Source organism: Adiantum capillus-veneris, chromosome 18 (assembly GCF_014529385.1).
Source record: "Adiantum capillus-veneris isolate H3 chromosome 18, ASM1452938v2, whole genome shotgun sequence".
In the NCBI taxonomy this organism is placed as follows: domain Eukaryota; kingdom Viridiplantae; phylum Streptophyta; class Polypodiopsida; order Polypodiales; family Pteridaceae; genus Adiantum; species Adiantum capillus-veneris.
Genome location: NC_140948.1, coordinates 31934146 through 31952575, shown reverse-complemented (window position 1 = coordinate 31952575; position 18430 = coordinate 31934146). Strand labels below are relative to the sequence as shown.

General features: G+C 42.7%; 1 protein-coding gene across 1 annotated transcript in view; it reads left to right on the top strand.

Moving 5' to 3' along the window:
• The window catches only part of LOC147435439 (initiation factor 4A-like protein), a 29907-nt gene that overhangs the window by 10087 nt on the left and 1390 nt on the right, over positions 1–18430 (top strand). The window lies entirely within an intron of this gene.

The window sequence follows — 18430 nt, the reverse complement described above, 5'->3', positions numbered from 1 at the left end:
TGGGTGACATAGAGCATCGCGAAAGAGATTGTATCGTAAGTTCGGTAGGAAAGGACTAGGTGATGGGTATTCTTGATGCGTGGTGACTGGTACATCGGAAAGGGAATATCCATAGTCAGGAGGAAATTCCGAACTGTGTTAGAATTGTGCACAAGGAAAAGCAAGCACTTGAATGAAGATGGGTTCAGAAAAACAAGATGCTTTCTGAGAAAGCGGGATTGCTTTTCGGGAAAGCAGATGCTTTCCCGCGAGGAAGTCTATGTTTGCATTGCAACTGTGCATGTGATTGCATCCAGGGACGCCTGGAAAGTGGGAAGTGCTGTGAAAGCATTGTTTTTAACTTATAAGGTTTTATTCAGTTTTTGGGCAGGTTCAGACTATTTTTAAAATACGCCGGCCGCCCACTTAATAAGTGGGCAGCCATGTGATAAATAAAGCGCCGCCCACTTAATAAGTGGGCAGCCATATGATAAATAAAGCAACAGATCAGCCAGCGTTTTCTCTTTCTCTTTTTCTGGCTGAACAGCGAATAAATAAATAAAAACGGAAAAAAAAACGGCCGCGATCTCTACGCGAGCAGCTATCTTTGCCATGGCCAAGGAGCTATAAAAGCATCACACGCCTTCTCCCAGAGGGAAGACCAATCTTTGCAAGGAGATGCTGCTGCAAATTTCAGCCGTAAAGAAGACGTTACCGGTGATGCCCATGGCTACTTTAAGTGTACCAGATGTCGCCAAGACCCAGTGCGCGAGTTCCCTCGCGATGAAGTGCCTACGGAGCGTGTTTCCATCGCGACAAGTTGCTGTTTTTCTCTGTTTTCAGCCCATAAATGTCGTAGACGGGGCTGATTTACGAGAAGGAACCCGAGAACACACCTCTTTTGTGTGTAGGATCGGAAGAGAGGATTTTCTATGTTGAAATCTCTTCCAGGGAATTGCTTTTCGAGAATTGAGTTGCATTTCGAGCGTCGAGACTTTGAAGGTAACGATTTTCATGTTATGAACTCTGAGTATTTGTTTGCAGGTGTACTTCCTCTTAGCGAGGGAGTAAGAGCAGAGGAAGGCATGAGCCTCTGCAAGAGAAAAGCGCTCTAAGAAACTAGAACCAGATCAGCCCAAGGGTTTCGTACCCGAGTTTGGGAAGTAGATCCACGGATCGGAGAGAGGTAGTCTCTCAGGTTGTGATCCGGAAGTTGGGATTCCCAAGTAAGGACTTCGTGTCCGGAAAAGCAGAGTTGTTCAGCGGGGAGAGGACTCTGGAAACAGAGTTGGGAAAGAGAGTTGCAGGGATGTCATGCCCCGAGTCTGGAAGGTGAGATCTAGAGGCGAGAACCTTGGTTCTCAAGGATTTGGAATAAGGAACGAAAGTTCCTTGGAATAGGGTTTTGCCCTAGGAATCGGAAGCCGAGGCTTTCGGAAACCATCGAGTCTTATTCTAGAACGAACGTGGTAATACGTTCGGTTCAAGTGCTTGTATAGACTTCTCCTCAGTTATAAAGATACTATTACGGGGGGGGACTAGCCCATCTTCTGGTCCCCAGTATTGTGTCAATCTTCTCACTCTCTTTCTCTCTCTATCTATTTCTCTCTATATCCTCTGGCTTCAATATTAAGTGATAAATTTTATTTATCCGAGTATATTTTATATTGCTATGCGCTCCTGTTTGTGACAGAAGGAGTCACAAAAGACTTTGTCGCTTTCGGCGCGGCCCAAAGAAGAAAGCGTTGCAGACCTTTATGAAGTTCAAGTACCGCACGACCCACACATCCGAGTGGGCCGGCGAAGAGTCCCTTCTAGGATTCCGGATGCTATTGGCGATCTCCCTCGACGCCATACAGTTCGGTACCAGTACCTCACTTTGAAAAGGAGGGGATGTCACGTGACACATCCAATCCTATGTGTCCGTGGACAAGCTACAGCATGATCAGGGTTCATTTCAGTCAAGTCAGTCTAGATTAGAATTGATCTGGCACTTTTTGTGAGTCTATTCGTAGACCGTGCATGCCCAGTCACTTAGCATAGATGCATATCCTCTGGTTGCACACAACATGATCATCACTATTCCCATCAGAATCCATTAGATTCCATCAAGGGAATTTTCCAGTGCATTTAGCCTATTTTACCTATTTTTGGCATTTTTCACTTATTAATTTAAGTGACTTTCCAACAAAAGTAGGTAGGGCACTTTTGCTAAGAAAATATATAAGCAAACCCAAGTTAGCACTAAATGGCAGAAGAGGCAGCAGGAGCACCTTGCTCAACAGGCAACTTCTCAGCAGAACCCAAGGACTTCTAGCGTTTTTGCTTCACAACAGCTTGGCCAGCGTTTTTGGACAAGACCACCGCAGATCAGCCAGCGTTTTGCTCTTGTAGATCCCTGGCGACAAGACCACAGCAGATCAGCCTAGCGTTTTTGCATTTGCAGAATCACGGCGACAGAAACACCAATTTCAGCCCCTAGCGTTTTTGATTTGCAGCACCACCTCAACGTTTTTGCAGATCATCGCGACGGAAAGTCAAGTACCATCAGCGTTTTCAGTTTTCAGCAATTAGACATCGCAGATCAAGTCCCGAACCTCGCAGATCTCACCTTCCCGCAACAGTTTCTTGCCGCACGGTCAGTTTCCGTAGGGTTTACAGTTTCAGCCCGGAAAACGCAGATTTCAGCATCTGCGTTTTCAGCGCGTCATCGTCGCCATCGACATTGTCACCGACATAGTGTCAGAATTCAGCAGATAGAAAATTCGTAGATTTCAGCCCATAGCGTTTTTGGACAGCAGTAGAAAGATTGCAAATATCAACCCTTAGGTCGACTTCGTCATCACCGTCGTCATAGTCGACATAGCCTAGACTTGCATCAGTCTCATGCATACCATTTGTACCAGATTGTGCAATCATAAGTAGACCACTCTCGCCGACGAGAGTGGGGCCTGAGGAGGAGGGTTTTACAACGTCTCTGGTGTCGTATCTCTCTTCTCTCTCTATCTCTCAGTCTCATACACTTGCACGCACAGTGTCCATTCACTTTATTTGTGATCATAGCATTCTCTCATTAAGAACGGAAGGCTCTACCTTCCATAAGAACAAAAGGAACCTTGAGCACAGTTTGAAGCACTCATCTTGAGCAAAGCGCAAACAATCATTCCGCTGCACCTAACAGCCTGACGTGGTAGATTTCCGCCAAAACGCGCCGACAGTGCTGACGTGGAAGCTGTACGGAATTCCGTGGTTTACATTGGCAACTTTTGGGTCTATAGCTTGCACTTTCCTTCAAGGGCGAATCTGGGCTTATCCTGAATTAATCCAGGTATATTTTTTAGTCGTATAGCGGACATGCAGACTTCACATTGTGAAGTTTTCGTCCGAGTTACGACTAGTTGATATTGTGCTAATTCTTTCTATCTTTTGTGGTGCGTATGCCCTATCAACTACCTCATTTTTGTGCTAATTTTTTCGATTTAATGCTTCTTTAGTGGTAAGCTTCATTATGGCTGAGTCTGCCCTTGTGTGGTGTGTGTGGTGTTTGGGAGCATATGTTAGTACCTAGTTCTACACCCACTATTGGGCACTGACGACGTTAGTGGAGATGTGGTATTTAGTCAATACTATGCATAATGGAGCTGATGGTTATATTGTCTTGTGGGTGACTACCATGGGTCTATACCTTGCACTTTCCTTTAAGGGCGAATATGGGCTTATCCTGAATTAATCCAGGTATATAACTTTTTGGTATTGCTTTTGGACTAGAAGCTTTTGAGTTTGAAGGCTTTTCATGTAAAACTGCTTTTTGGGCCTAGGGCCTTTAAATATGAGGCCATGGGCTCATTCTCTGGCATGCTTCTTGGAGAAGGTGCAGAGTCTAAAGTACTGGCTTGTACTATGTGGATGCAATATAAAGAAATACCGAAAGGGGCACCAAGATTTGGGGCCAATACTCTCTGGGATGGAATTCTGCCACTCCGTGTCGCGCGTCATGTCTCTCTTTCAGTTTAGTTGTTATTGAAGTGCTAAAAGTCTGTTCAGTCTGCTCTTTTCTATTGGCACGTGGTGCCCGTCTTCTGACAGACCCCCCTCTTGAAAGAATTGTAATCGCCCTCGATTACACCTGCAAAACCAACATAAGCCAGAAACCAGTTCAATAGACATCACAACACATATCCAGTACTTGCACGAAGACAACAGTCACTAAACATTCACATGACATTCACATCACTATCCTCGTCGAGATTTTAGATGAGAATCATAATCACTGTAACGCATTTAGCAATCACATCCAGACCTCACCAATCTCTAGCGGATGTTTTGATTGACTAAATCTTGTTACTATCATATCCACATCACACCTCAGGTGAACAAGACCGAGAAGCTGCAATCACTTTGTCTTTCAGACATGCACTCAAACACTACACACATGAGAGAGCACATATAACATATTCCTTTAAGGAATTCCCATTTCAAAATACTTCTTTTCATAAACTCGTGCAACAAAATACTTTAGCCTGTCAGTATTACTAAAATCACAAAGAAAATCAGTGACTTTATTCCATCTAGGTAATTAGTGACAAAGAAGCGGAGCAACTCCCTCTTGTGCAATCCGCACCGCACCAGATTCAACATGTTGATCATCGGTAACTCTTGGAATAGTCGAAGCTAGACCAAAAGCCTCGAGGTAAAGCTCTAAACTCCGAGGAGTATCTGCTAGGTCCTCCTTCTCCATCCATTTCGCATCCAATACCGGATAGTTCTTAAACTTGACTAAATACCAGCATATCAGCTTGCTTGTCACATGCACATCTAACCCTATGTGTACGTGGACAAGCTACTTCATGACATGGGTTCAATTCAGTTCAGTTAGCCTAGTGATCTGGCACTTTTGTGAGTCCGTTCGCAGACCGTGCATGTCCAGACACTTAGATTAGATGCATATCCTCTGGTTGCACATAGCATGATCATCAGATTTCCATCAGAACCCATCAGGAGCATTTTTACAATCAAGAGCATTTTTATAGTGCATAGACCTATTTTCCCTATTTTAGCCAATTTTCACTTATTATTTCCAAGTGACTTTTGTTGGGAAACTAGGTAGGGCAATTTGACAAGCAAGTATATAAGAAACCCTAGCGCTAGCATTTTCTGGCAGAAGAGGCAACAGGAACCAAGGTTCAACAGGCACCTTCTCAGCAAGACCCCCCCACATCAGCAGGTCTAGCGTTTTTGCATTTGAAGGCCTAGCGTTTTCATCCGCAGCATCAGCCTAGCGTTTTGCATTGGCAGGACAACCTGGCGACAGCAAGACAGCAAGAACCCTAGCGTTTTTGCAACAAGACTCCAGTTCAGCCCAGCGTTTTTGGATCAGCACAACCTCCTAGTGTTTTGCAGATTCATCACGACAAGACTTAGATTAGCACCAGCGTTTTCAGTTTTCAGCATCAAGATGTCCGGAGTAGAACCCCCAAACCTCGCAGATCTCATCTTCCCACAGCAGATCCTCGCCGCACAGTCAGATCCACCGAAGTTTGTACATTCAGCTTGGAAAAGCAGATTTCAGCATCTGTGTTTTCAGCGCGTTGTCGTTGCATCGTCGTCATTGACATAGAGTCAGAATTCAGCAGATACAAGGTTTGCTGATTTTAGCCATTAGCATTTTCAGATTTCAGCCCGTCTCGTCATTGACATCGTCGGCAAGTCCAAAGCATTGCAGAGATTTGTGCAATCAATAGTAGACCGCTCTCGCCATAGAGAGTGGGGCCTTCGGAGGAGGGTTTGACAACATTCTGGTGTCGTATTCTTCTCTCTCTATCTCTTAGTCTTAGCACCTTCATTCAGAGTGTTTATCCACTTTGTTTGTGATCACTTGCACTTTCTCATTAAAGGAACGGAAGGCTCTCCCTGCCGTAAAGGAACCTTGAGCACAGCTCGGAGCACTCATCTTGAGCAAAGTTCAACATTCACTTCCGCTGCACCTTACATTACCTTTCACTTTCCTTTCCTTGTGATCTGAAAGCGCGAAGCAGAAGGTACCAGTAGGTGCGCGTCGCGATGCAGTGCAGGATTGGGGCAACGAGCAGGAGGCACAAAGCAGCAGAGAGCTAGCGCTAGAGATCGAAGCAGGGGGAGAGAGAGAGAGAGCTCACGTTTTTGGGGAAAACTCAATAATTGAGTTTTGGGTTTTCCCACTTTTATTATAAGTGACTTAAAAAAAATGTGTCCAGGTTCAATGTGAACCTGAACAAAGTATAAAAATGTACAAAAAGGGGTTATTTAGGCCTTTAACCCAACAACCTCCCACTTAAAGGCATAAATGATGCCTTTTAAGTTAACCAACTCCCACCAGCTGTATGCAATGCTCATGTTGAGCCTTAGCAAGACTCTTGGTGAGAACATCTGCAGGGTTATCCTGTGTATGGATCTTAGTCAAGGTGACTAGACCATCCTCCAATACCTGACGTAGGAAGTGGTACCGCACATCTATGTGTTTGGTACGCGCATGAAACATGGCATTTTTGGCTAAATAGATAGCACTCTGGCTATCACAACCCAACACGGGTGTATGAGCAGACATGCCAAGTTCTTTTGCAAGTCTGCCCAACCAAATGGCCTCCTTTGAAGCCTCTGTGGCTGAAATATATTCAGCTTCAGTAGTACTCAATGCCACAATTTTTTTTGCAACCTAGAACACCAAGAGACTGCGCCACCAGCAATAGCAAATAGATATCCACTGGTAGATATCCTGGTATCCATGTCACCTGCCATGTCTGCATCACAATATCCCTGCAACTTCAAGTCACTTTTTCCATAACAAATACACTTTGATTGTGTACCTTTCAAATATCTCAAAATGTATTTGACAGCTTCCCAATGCGCTTTGTCAGGATTCGACATGTATCCACTAACAACTCCCACTGCATAAGCAATGTCGGGACGAGTGGCAACCATAAGAGAACCACAAGCTGATGCATATGGGATTCCCTTCATTGCTTTCAATGCCACCTCATCCTTTGGGCAATCTGCTTTGCTAAGGTTAGTGTATGGAGATAAAGGTACTCCAAGAGGCTTAGTATCAGCCATATTAAACCTGTCAAGTACTTTTGCAATGTATCTTTCTTGAGATAAAAACAACAATTTCAACTTTCTATCTCTTTTAATACGCATGCCCAAAATATGCTCTGCATCACCCAAATCCTTCATAGCAAATACTGAATTTTAGCTTACGTTTCAGAGCATCAAAACTAGTCTTATGTTTACCGGCAAGCAGCATGTCTTCAACATAGAGAACAAGAATGATGGGACTACCATCTTCATCCCTTTTCGTATACAAACAATGATCTGCATGGCTGCGTTTAAAGCCTTCAGGCAACATAAAAGTGTCAAACTTCTTATACCACTGCCGTGATGATTGTCTCAAACCATACAGAGCCCTTTTTAGTTTGTATATAAGTTACTCGCGTGTAGGAACTACAAAACCTTCAGATTGTATCATGTATATGTCCTCTTCAATGTCACCATGCAAAAACGTTCTCTTTACATCCATCTGATTCAATTCCAAATCAAGCACCGCAACGAGAGCAAAAAGGACACGTAAAGTTGTAAGCTTTACAACATGAGAAAAGATTTCTTGAAAATCAATTCCTTCTTTCTGTGCATATCCTTTTGCAACCAATATTGCCTTGTACTTGGGTTTTTCATCCACAATCTTAATCTTGTATACCCATTTGTTAGGAAGAGCCTTTCTCCCTTTAGACAATGGCACAAGATCCCAAGTATCATTTGCATACAAGGATTTCGTTTCCTCTTGCATTGCAAGCTCCCACTTACTGCTTGACTCACATGATTTGGCCTCTTTATATGTAAGAGGTTCACCCTCATCTGTCAACATTACATGATCCAAAGAGGGGTTAAATCTCTGCGGTTGCCTTCTTAAACGAGTTGACGTGCGTACCCAATGATCTACATTCTCAGGCAACGGTTCTACATCATGAGGCAACTCATTTTCAGCTCTATCATGTTGCTGAAAATCATTTTCAGCTCTATCATGTTGTTGAAAATCATTTTCAGCCAATTCAGGTGGCTGTCCATTCTCATTAGGAGCATCAATATCGTGTCCTATCTCTTCTAGCTCAAGGTTAACCGGTTAATTATCAATTTCAGCTTGCGGTAATGCATCATGAGACTCTTTTTCAACATCAATGGGTGGCACGGAAGGCTGAAATCTGACTGTTTTCTGGTCAACTTCAGATTTTGTAGCATTCTTAAGCAATTTTGCCTCATTGAACACTACATCTCGGTTGTGTATTACCTTTCGAAATTGTGGTAACCACACTTTATAGCCCATTTCACCTTCTTCCCCATAACCTAGGAAGATTGCTTTAATGGACTTCATATCAAGCTTTGTTCTCAAGTCATTGCGTACATGAACAAAAGCTTTGCAGCCAAATACTCTCAAATGATCATAAGAGGCAGGGTTGCCAGATCAAACCTCCTCTGGAACGTCATTTTTCAGCGTACTATTAGGAGAGCGATTGCAAATACGAACTGTAGTTTTAAATGCCTCCCCCAAAAACTCTTGGGAAAGATTAGCGGTGGACAACATGCAACGCACTCTCTCGCATAAAATACGATTATACCTCTCAACCACACCATTAGAAGACGGATTATAAGGGGCTGTCAACTCCCTTTTAATTCCATTTTCATCACCAAAACGCTGAAATTGAGCAGATACATACTCTCCTCCATTATCAGATCTGAGACATTTAAGCTTAGTACTCTTTTGGGTAGTGACAAAATCATGAAACTTCTTAAAAGCATTAAAAGTCTCACTCTTACTTTTCAACAAATGCACCCATCCTTTATTAGTACAGTCATCAATGAATGTAGCAAAATACAATGCACCACCAAAAGACTTAACATGCATAGTGCAGACATCGGAGTGAATCAGATCAAGAGGATTAGCTTTGCGAGAGACACCAGAGTAATAAGAAGATTTCTTTTGCTTTCCATAAAGACAATCGTTACAAAAATCCAAGTTTTTGCCTCTGATGGACTATATTCAGAAAAATTGGTCTTATATCATAACCCTGCACAATGTTCCAAACGCCCTTTACAACAAGGAGATGTTGCATCATGTATACCCAAAGTGGGTAGTTGTCCAATTTATTGTGAGGAGACGGCATGCGGAAACCATATTGTTGTCAGCCATGGCTAGTGACTACATGTGATGCAAAAGTTGCCTTCGTAGTTGAAAAATTGCACAAACTAACCTATGCTATATAGCACAATCCACAGAAGACTACTTCAGAAAACCGCTAGGGTCCAGCACAAAAGGACAAGATTTCATGTGCAGTACTGTTAATAATTGAAATGGAGGTGAATGACCCTTAATCGAAATTCAATCAATACCGAGCACTATGAGCTCGCCCGAAGTTTATGTTGCACTACAAACGCTCACTAAAAATCACCTCAATCTAAGATAGTGAACGAGGAGGGTGCTAGCGATGCTGCTCAAGATGATGAAGCCTTCTTCGATACGGATTTTTGGAAATAAGACTGCAAGAATGCACGTGAAAATGAAGGAGAAGCTCAAGAGCACACGACACTTGAAGTATGTCACTTGCACATCTAACCCTATGTGCAGGTGGACTTCATGACTAGGGTTCAATTAGCTTAGGAAGTGTTCTGGCACCTTTGTGAGTCTGTTCGCAGGCCGTGCATGTCCAGGAACTTAGAGTAGATGCATATCCTCTGGTTGCACACAACATGATCATCAGAATTACAGTCAGTAGCCATCATGAGCATTTTACAGTGCATAGAGCCCATTTTTCTTATTTTAGCCATTTTTCACTTATTATTAATAAGTGACTTTGTCGGGAAACTGGGTAGGGAAAATTGGCTAAGGATATATATAAGAAAACCTAGCGCTAGCAGTTTCTGCCAGAAGAGGCAGCAGGTACCAAGCATCTGGCAGTGCACCTTCTCAACAAGACTCCCGGCAGGACAACCTAGCGTTTCCAGCCATCAAGAACAGCCCAGCGTTTCCAGCCATCAAGAACAGCCCAGCATTTTCAGCATTTGCAGATCAGCCCCAGCGTTTTGCAAGTTGCAGATCAACCTGGCGACAACAGATTCTCTAGAGTTTTTCAACATCAGCCCTAGCGTTTTGGGAACAGCAAATCAGCCTAGCGTTTTGCAGTTTCTTGGCGACAGTTCAGCCCACAACATCACCGTTTTACATTTTCAACGATTAGACTCCACACCGTAGCCCCCAAACCTCGTAGATCTCACCTTCCCGCAGCAGATCCTCGTCGCACGGTAAATCAGCTAGCGTTTGCAGATTCAGGCCGTTATTCGCAGATTTCAGAATCTGCGTTTTCAGCACGTCGCCGTCGCATCGTCGTCATCGCCGTCGTCACCAACATAGAGTCAAAATTCAGCAAATACAGGATTTGCAGATTTCAGCCCTTAGTGTTTTCAATTTTCAGCCCGTCTCGTCGTCATCATCGTCGTCGACATCGTCGGCAAGACCATTGCATTCAGAACATTGTAGAGATTTATGCAATCAAGTAGAACGCTCTCGCCATAGAGAGTGGGGCCCTTGGAGGAGGGTTTGACAACATTCTGGTGTCGTATTCTTCTCTCTCTATCTCTTAGTCTCAGCACCTTCATGCACAGTGTTTACCCACTTTGTTTGTGATCATTTGCACTCTCTTACTAAAGGAACGGAAGGCTCTCCCTTCCATAAGTAAAAAGAACCCTTGAGCACAGTTCGGAGCACTCATCTTGAGCAAAGTTCAACATTCACTTCCGCTGCACCTTACATTGGTATCAGAGCTTTGGCAGTGTTCTGTATCACTCAAGGAAAGAACCACAAGAATTTTTTTGCTTGGTGCGGTCGCACGTAACCCAAGTCTACTTGGGCGTGTCGATTCCTAATCGTGTTTTGAAGAGTGACAAGAAACGCAAGAAAGAAGGGCTTGTCCAGCTTCCCCTTGTATCTTTTTTCACTAATTGAGAGCGGACTGTGCACTTAGCAGCCGGCCAATCGACGTGAGGTGGGAAAAAGCAACCTTGGTGTGAGCGCAAGGCTGCCAAGGGTGTGCCCGCAGCAAAGAGAAGAGCTCGGGTAAGAGAAGATCCTTCTCTAACACAGATTGCAAGCTCGAGAAAGAACCTCAAGAACCTCAAGAACCCAAGAATCCAAGAACCACAAGAACCCAAGTTCCTCGTGAACTTAAGAACCCAAGACTTCAGTGTATGGTTATCACCCGAAGCGGAATGGATACTTCGCATAGAGGTGATGAGCATGGAAGTGGTGAAGAAGAATTTTTCCCACGAGGAGGTTTTTCCAACGCTCCCCCCTGCCCATCTACGCCAAGGATTGTACCAAATCCTATGGAGGCTTTGGTCAAGACGATGATGGACATGATGTTACAACAAGAAGCGTAACGCGCTGCCTTGGAGCGTGAGCGCGAAGAAAGAAAGGCATCCTTGGATCGCGAAGGTGAAGAAAGACGGGCATCCTTGGATCGCGAGCGTGAACAAGCGCGTTTGGCGGCCGAGGAAAGAAAGGCAATCTTGGAATCCGAACGTGAAGAAAGAAAAGCAGAATTGGATCGCGAGCGCAAAGAAAGAAAGCCCGACTTGGAGCGTGAGTAGAGCAAGTGCGCTTGGCGGCCGAAGCGAACAGGGTAGCCTTGGAGCGTGAGCAGAGCAAGTGCGCTTGGCGGCCGGAGAAACAAAAACAGCTATTGAGCTTGAGCGTGAGCAAACACGTGAAGCCCAACGAGTAGCGGCCGAAGACAGACGAGCGGCCTTGGAGTTAGAGCATGAAGCGCAGAGAGACCAACGCATGCAAGAGTTGGTCCTACAGGTACTCACCTCGAAACCCGAGCCGGCCAAAGATGTTGGTGGTTCATCAAGTGGTGCAAGCCGAGATTCGGACTCCGACAACCCCGTCACCGAGAAGTCGACATTCAGTAAGTATGACAGTAAGATGGATGCTAGCTTTATTCATTCTTGGTTGCATCAATTTAATGCTTATTTTGCGACAACTAAGAAGACAGGGAATAGCAAGGTTTTAACGGCAGTCATCATGTACCTTGCCAGTGATGCCATTAATTGGTACCACGCATGGCAAGAGGCACAGTTGGCCGCGCACCTAGAGGAAGCCGACGGAGACGCGCCCCTTTCCTTCAATTGGGCCGACTTCCAAGACAAGCTCAAGGCGCGGTTTATGCCTCCTCAGTACCTAGCACGATTGAAAGAAGATTGGCGCAATCTCAAGCAGAATGGTATGCCTGTCATGTCTTTTTCTAACCGTGTTTTGCAGCTCGGCACCCAACTACGCAAATCGGATGATGAGCGCAAAGAGGCTTTCCTTTTTGGGTTGGACGAATATATTAAGTTTGATGTAGAAGTCTTCGATCCCGCGGATCTCAACAAGGCGGTAGCAATTGCTCTCTCCCAAGAGATGAAGCACAACAAGGGAAAGCCTAAGGAGAACAAGTCGTTTCAAAGTACCTCTCAGACTTCTCAGAACCCTCAGAATGGTAAGAACGATAACTCTTCTAGCCAATCTTCCTGTAATCCTTCGGAAAAGAACTCACAAAATGAATCTAAGGGTAAAGCTAACACAATTGTTAAACCTAAGCTCACCCCAGATGAAAAGGCAGCACAAGGAATTTTAGGAGGATACATCACGTCAGAAGAACAAACATTTATTCTAAGGAAGGTCGATGTTATCATTGTCACGTCGAGGGTCACATAAAAAGAACATGTCCTAAGATTGAATCTAACGAATATAAAGAACCCACAGAACCCACATCCTCTGTTAATGCCATAAATGAGAACACGAGTGTGACCCAAGTTTCTCATGATCCTCCCATTGATGAGTCTCCCATTAAGTGTTATGGTCATGTAAAGGGTCAGCGTTTTGTCATATTGTTTGATCCAGGCAGTATGCATGGTGTGATAAGTGACTCTCTTGTCGAAAGAGCCTGCTTAGAGGTTAGCAAGACATCTCCTTTCGAGGTGTCAGGCTTCGCTCCCGGTATGGACTCTCTCATCACGGGAGAGTGCCTTGATGTGTTATTCACGGTTCAACAAGTGTCCTTCCACAGAAAATTTGTAGTATCTCCTCTTTCGGGATGTGATATGCTTTTAGGCATTCGATGGTTTCGTGAGCATAACCCTCTCATTGATTGGGCGGAAAATACTTTCACTTTCAATGCCAGAAGTGACTCTCCCACTGTCATTCATAGAGAGGAAGTTGTTCATTCTTCATCTCTCATCTCTAATGTGCAGGCGAAGATTGAATAGAATCAAGAGAAGGAGACTCTCTCAATCTTTTCTTCTCCAAAGCACGACACATGTTTTGCATGATAAAGATGTGATTATTCACAATAATGATGATTTGCAGGATAAATATGTGATTGTTCACAAGGATGATGGTTTAGTTGATGCTTTTTCTAGTAAAGCTAACCTCATTGCAGATTCGATCAATCATGAAGAACCGATCTTGGTTCTCGAGTCGAGGTCCAAAGAACCACCACAGGAAGTATTGTGTATGCACATGATTGGTCAGTACGCATTGTTCGAGTGTTTCATTCGTGATGGTTTTCTGTATTTTAATTACCGTCTTTATGTGATCCCTTCATAGGCATGACATATTGCACGATGAACACGATTCGCTCATGAATGAGCACGGATGTATGCGGATTACTTATGAAAAGATGAAATGTTTGCATTCACAGTATCCGAAAGAGCACAAGAAGGATTGAGCACCAAGCATCGGCATTTCCATTGTGATTTACCAAAGTTGATTGATTTAGATCAGAAAGTCAAGATTCGACCCCATTTTTTGCGTGTGTTTGATGAATGGTTTGGCACTCCGTCACTTTGTTCATCTGCATTGCATGCACAGTTTTTTTGAAAGAATAGTCTTTTTCTAGTCACTCTACATGGAATCTCTAGAATTATGAGTGATGACCCTTCTAACCATAGAATTTTTGCTTATAGAGATTTCAAACGGAGATTGATTTACCTATCTAGAGCCATGGAATTGGGTTCTTTTTTTTATAAATTATTTGAAAGGTATAATATAAGGATCCTATTTAAGCTCTTGTATACCCTTGAGAACTACTCTTATGAAGATTTGGAGCTAAGAGAGTCTCATAGTACTCAACTTCGAGTACTGTTAGGCAAATTTCTGAAGTCCAAATGTCCTAGTCTGAAAAATCCCTTGGTTGGAAAGAAAGATTTGTTGATAACTATCTTTACCTCCCCTGACTTAGACAAGATTGGATTAAGCTCTATTTTGAGATCTCAAGAAGCTTTGGATGCTCTCCCTCCTTGTGTGAGAAAGGTATGGAACCATCTTGTCGTAGCTTTCAAATATGTGAAAACTTTAGGACAAAAAACTTTCAACTATAGTGACATAGGACATAATCTTAAAAAGCAAGAGAGGCTAGCAATCTCAAGTCTTGATTGCCCTTGTAGTAAACTGCCTTTTCTTCTTACGTAAATGGAGCTTTGGGTCATGTAATTACTGCCAATTGTTCTATCCTTCCTTCGGATTCCTTGAAAGACCTTTTCTCAAGAGGTACTAAATATAGGCTCCCTTCCTCAAACGACTCTTGCCTTCTCAAAGCCATAGAAAAAGGAATTTCTAGTTTTGTAGTGAAGTTTGAGGAGTCTTTAGGAGTTCAAGGTATTTTTACCCATTGGAAGTTTGTAATCCTCAAGAAAACTTCTTTGAAATTAGCATCCTGCTCTCTGAACGTTTCTTCAGGAAGGAATAACTTATCTTCTTCTGATTGTGATGCTCTTAGGAAATTTCATCGTGATTTTGTAATCTCTTATGTAGATAAGTGCTCTAATAACTTTGTTGGTACGTGCAAAAAGTTCTATTTAGAATGCTTGTTAGGTGAAGTAAACTCTCAGACTTACAATGATTGTGATCTTTCAATGCAAGAAGTTATCTTGAAACATCAAGACTTTTGTAAGTCTTTTGGTTTCAAGTGTCAGCCTAAATTATCTTTTTTATATACCGTTTGGAAGTTCCACAAGAACCCTATAAAGCCTAGATTTATAGATGCTTCTTGTAACACCTCTTTGACTGAGGTTTCCAAATGGCTTAGTTATTGTTTTAAAGCCATTTTACCTAGCGTAAATGAATTGTGGAAAAATATGCTAAAGGAAGCATGCGTACCTACCGATTCAAGTTGGATTTTAAATGATTCAGTAGGTGTGATTCCTGTTTTAAAGTTTTTGAACTCTTCAAGAAGCCTTAAGGAGAAATCTTCTCCTTTATGTCTCCAAACTTTTGACTTTACAACGCTATACACGAAGCTAAATTTGGAGGACCTTAAATTTAGAGTCAAGTCTCTTATTTCAAAAGTTTTTGCGTACAAGCTTGAAAAGGATAGGTACAAGGCATTGCTAGTAGAAAAGTCAGCCTTCAACTTTGACTTCTTATGGCTGAAAAATAAGAATGTAGATGTAGACAAAGGAAAAAAGAGATTCACCAGGATTGTAGATGACATCGACATCATATCTTGGTTAGATTTTCTTTTGGACAATTTATATATAACCATCGGCGACTCTCTTTTCAAGCAAACAATTGGTATCCCTATGGGCACCAATTGTGCTGTTTTTCTTGCGAATTTCTATCTTTTTTCTTATGAGTTTGATTTTATGGAGCGTCTTGTCCTTGCTAACACTTGCCCAATATTTTTTCACAAGTTATGCAATGTAAGACGCTTTGTAGATGATCTTTTTGTCCCTGACGTTCCTTCTTTTCAAGATTTTATGTACTTGAATTCGAGTGTTGTAGGCGGAGGAATTTATCCTAAGGAGTTTTGTGAACTTAACTGTACCACAAATAGTGATTGTTGTGCCTTTTTAGACCTTAAGATTTTTCAGACTCCCTTGATAAGCTCCTTGAACCAGAATATGTCAATCTAAAAATCATCCGTATGCCTCACATTTCTTCGAATATTTCTCTTTTAGCTAAGTTGCTCTCAACTATTTAGATTTTCTCGTCTTTGTTCTAGTAAATCTACTTTTGTTGTTCAATCTTGCCATCTTATTTCTTTACTAGTTGAAAAAGGATACTCATTCAAAAGAATCATGAAAAACGTTCGTTCATTTTTGCATCGTAGTAAGTTTATTTTTAATGTTTCTTCCTTTGGAATGTTCAAGATAATCAGTAGTAAATTCAATAGAAGTGGGGAGCTAAAAAGGCCACTTATTGTTTGACTTAATAACACCTTATGTTGTTGTTTTGATCTTTAGCGCTTCTAGTATTTTTAATATAGCTTGACAAATGCTAGCCTTTATCATGGCTGAGTATGCCCATCACCTCTGGAGGGTGATAGAAACTCAGCTCGTTGGTTTTGTAGAGTACGTTCAAAGCATGAATGACCTCTATATAAACCTGCACCTACTCTTGGGCACTGACGACGTGAGTAGGGATGTCATAGCTGTTGTCCAAGCTATGCATGATAAAAGTGATAATCTTATTCTTCCTGTTTGGACAAGCAGCGAAGTTGAGATCACATATTGTCAAGTTTGGTTCTTTGCTCTTCGTAGATTTGTAGTAGTATTCATTTTTCAATTTTGTATTTAGCTTACCTGAGGACTTAAGAATGTGTTTCGTTAGAAGTTGTTGTGTAAAGTTTGATTTCTAGGATTAAGTTTTTAAGATGTCTTATCCTTTCTTTTTTTTTTGGCCTAAAGTTGAGTACTTGTTTTAAGCCAAGTAAGTTGCGTCAACTTATTTTACACATGCCTTTTCTAAAAACATTTTTAAGTTAATAATGTTTTGTTTTATCTAGTTTTGGTCCGTAGCAAACAAAGTGATTTAGTTTGTTTGTTTATTTGTTTTTGTTTTTCTTTTCTTTTCTTGTATCCCTTGCTTTTATAGTTTTATGAGTGCTTTATTCCCTCTTATAATTCGTGAGTTCATACTATTCTGAACTTATGAAGGTATACATGGAATGGGTATGTTCATGTTTTTGTGTTGGAAGTGGTTTCACGAATTTTCCTCTTCGGAGATTCTTGAAGAAGGTAGATCCACGACTATAGCCGAAGTTGGAGCTTTGACGTAGCCACAGATGACTTTGTGTTGCTTTTGGCGCGGCCCAAAGAAGCAAGCGTTGCAAACTTTTATGAAGTTCAAGTATCGGACGACCCACGCATCAGAGTGGGCCGGCGAAGAGTCCTTCCCAGGATTCCAGACACTGTTGGCGATCTCCCTCGATGCCATATAGTTTGGTACCAGTACCTCACTTTAAAAAGGAGGGGATGTCACGTGCACACTTAACCCTATGTGCAGGTGGACAAGCTACTTCATGACTAGGGTTCAATTAGCTTAGGAAGTGTTCTGGCACCTTTGTGAGCCTGTTTGCAGGCCGTGCATGTCCAGGCACTTAGAGTAGATGCATATTCTCTGGTTGCACACAGCATGATCATCAGAATTAGAGTTAGTAGCAATCATGAGCATTTTACAGTGCATAGAGCCCATTTTTCTTATTTTAGCCATTTTTCACTTATTATTAATAAGTGACTTTGTTGGGAAACTGGGTAGGGCAAATTGGCTAAGGATATATATAAGAAAACCTAGTGCTAGCATTTTTTGGCAGAAGAGGCAGCAGGTACCAAGCATCTGGCAGTGCACCTTCTCAACAAGACTCTCGGCAGGACAACCTAGCGTTTCCAGCCATCAAGAACAGCCCAGCGTTTTGCAAGTTGCAGATCAACCTAGCGACAACAGATTCTCTAGCGTTTTGCAGTTTCTTGGCGACAGATCAGCCCACAGCATCAGCGTTTTGCATTTTCAGCGATTAGAGTCCGCACCGCAGCCCCCAAACCTTGCAGATCTCACCTTCCCGCAGCAGATCCTTGCCACATGATCAGATCAGCCAGCGTTTGCAGATTCAGGCCGTTATTCACAGATTTCAGCATCTGCGTTTTCAGCGCGTCGCTGTCGCATCGTCGTCACCGACATAGAGTCAAAATTCAGTAGATAAAAGATTTGCAGATTTCAGCCCTTAGCGTTTTCAGTTTTCAGCCCGTCTCGTCGTCGTCATCATCGTCGTCGACATCATCGGCAAGACCATTGCATTCAGACCATTGTAGAGATTTATTCAATCAAAAGTAGACCGCTCTCGCCATAGAGAGTGGGGCCCTTGGAGGAGGGTTTGACAACATTCTGGTGTCGTATTCTTCTCTCTCTGTCTCTCAGTCTTAGCACCTTCATGCACAGTGTTTACCCACTTTGTTTGTGTACTCTCTCACTAAAGGAACGGAAGGCTCTCCCTTCCGTAAGTAAAAGGAACCCTTGAGCACAGTTCGGAGCACTCATCTTGAGCAAAGTTCAACATTCACTTCCGCTGCACCTTACATAGTATTATTGGTATATACAAACTGGGGGACG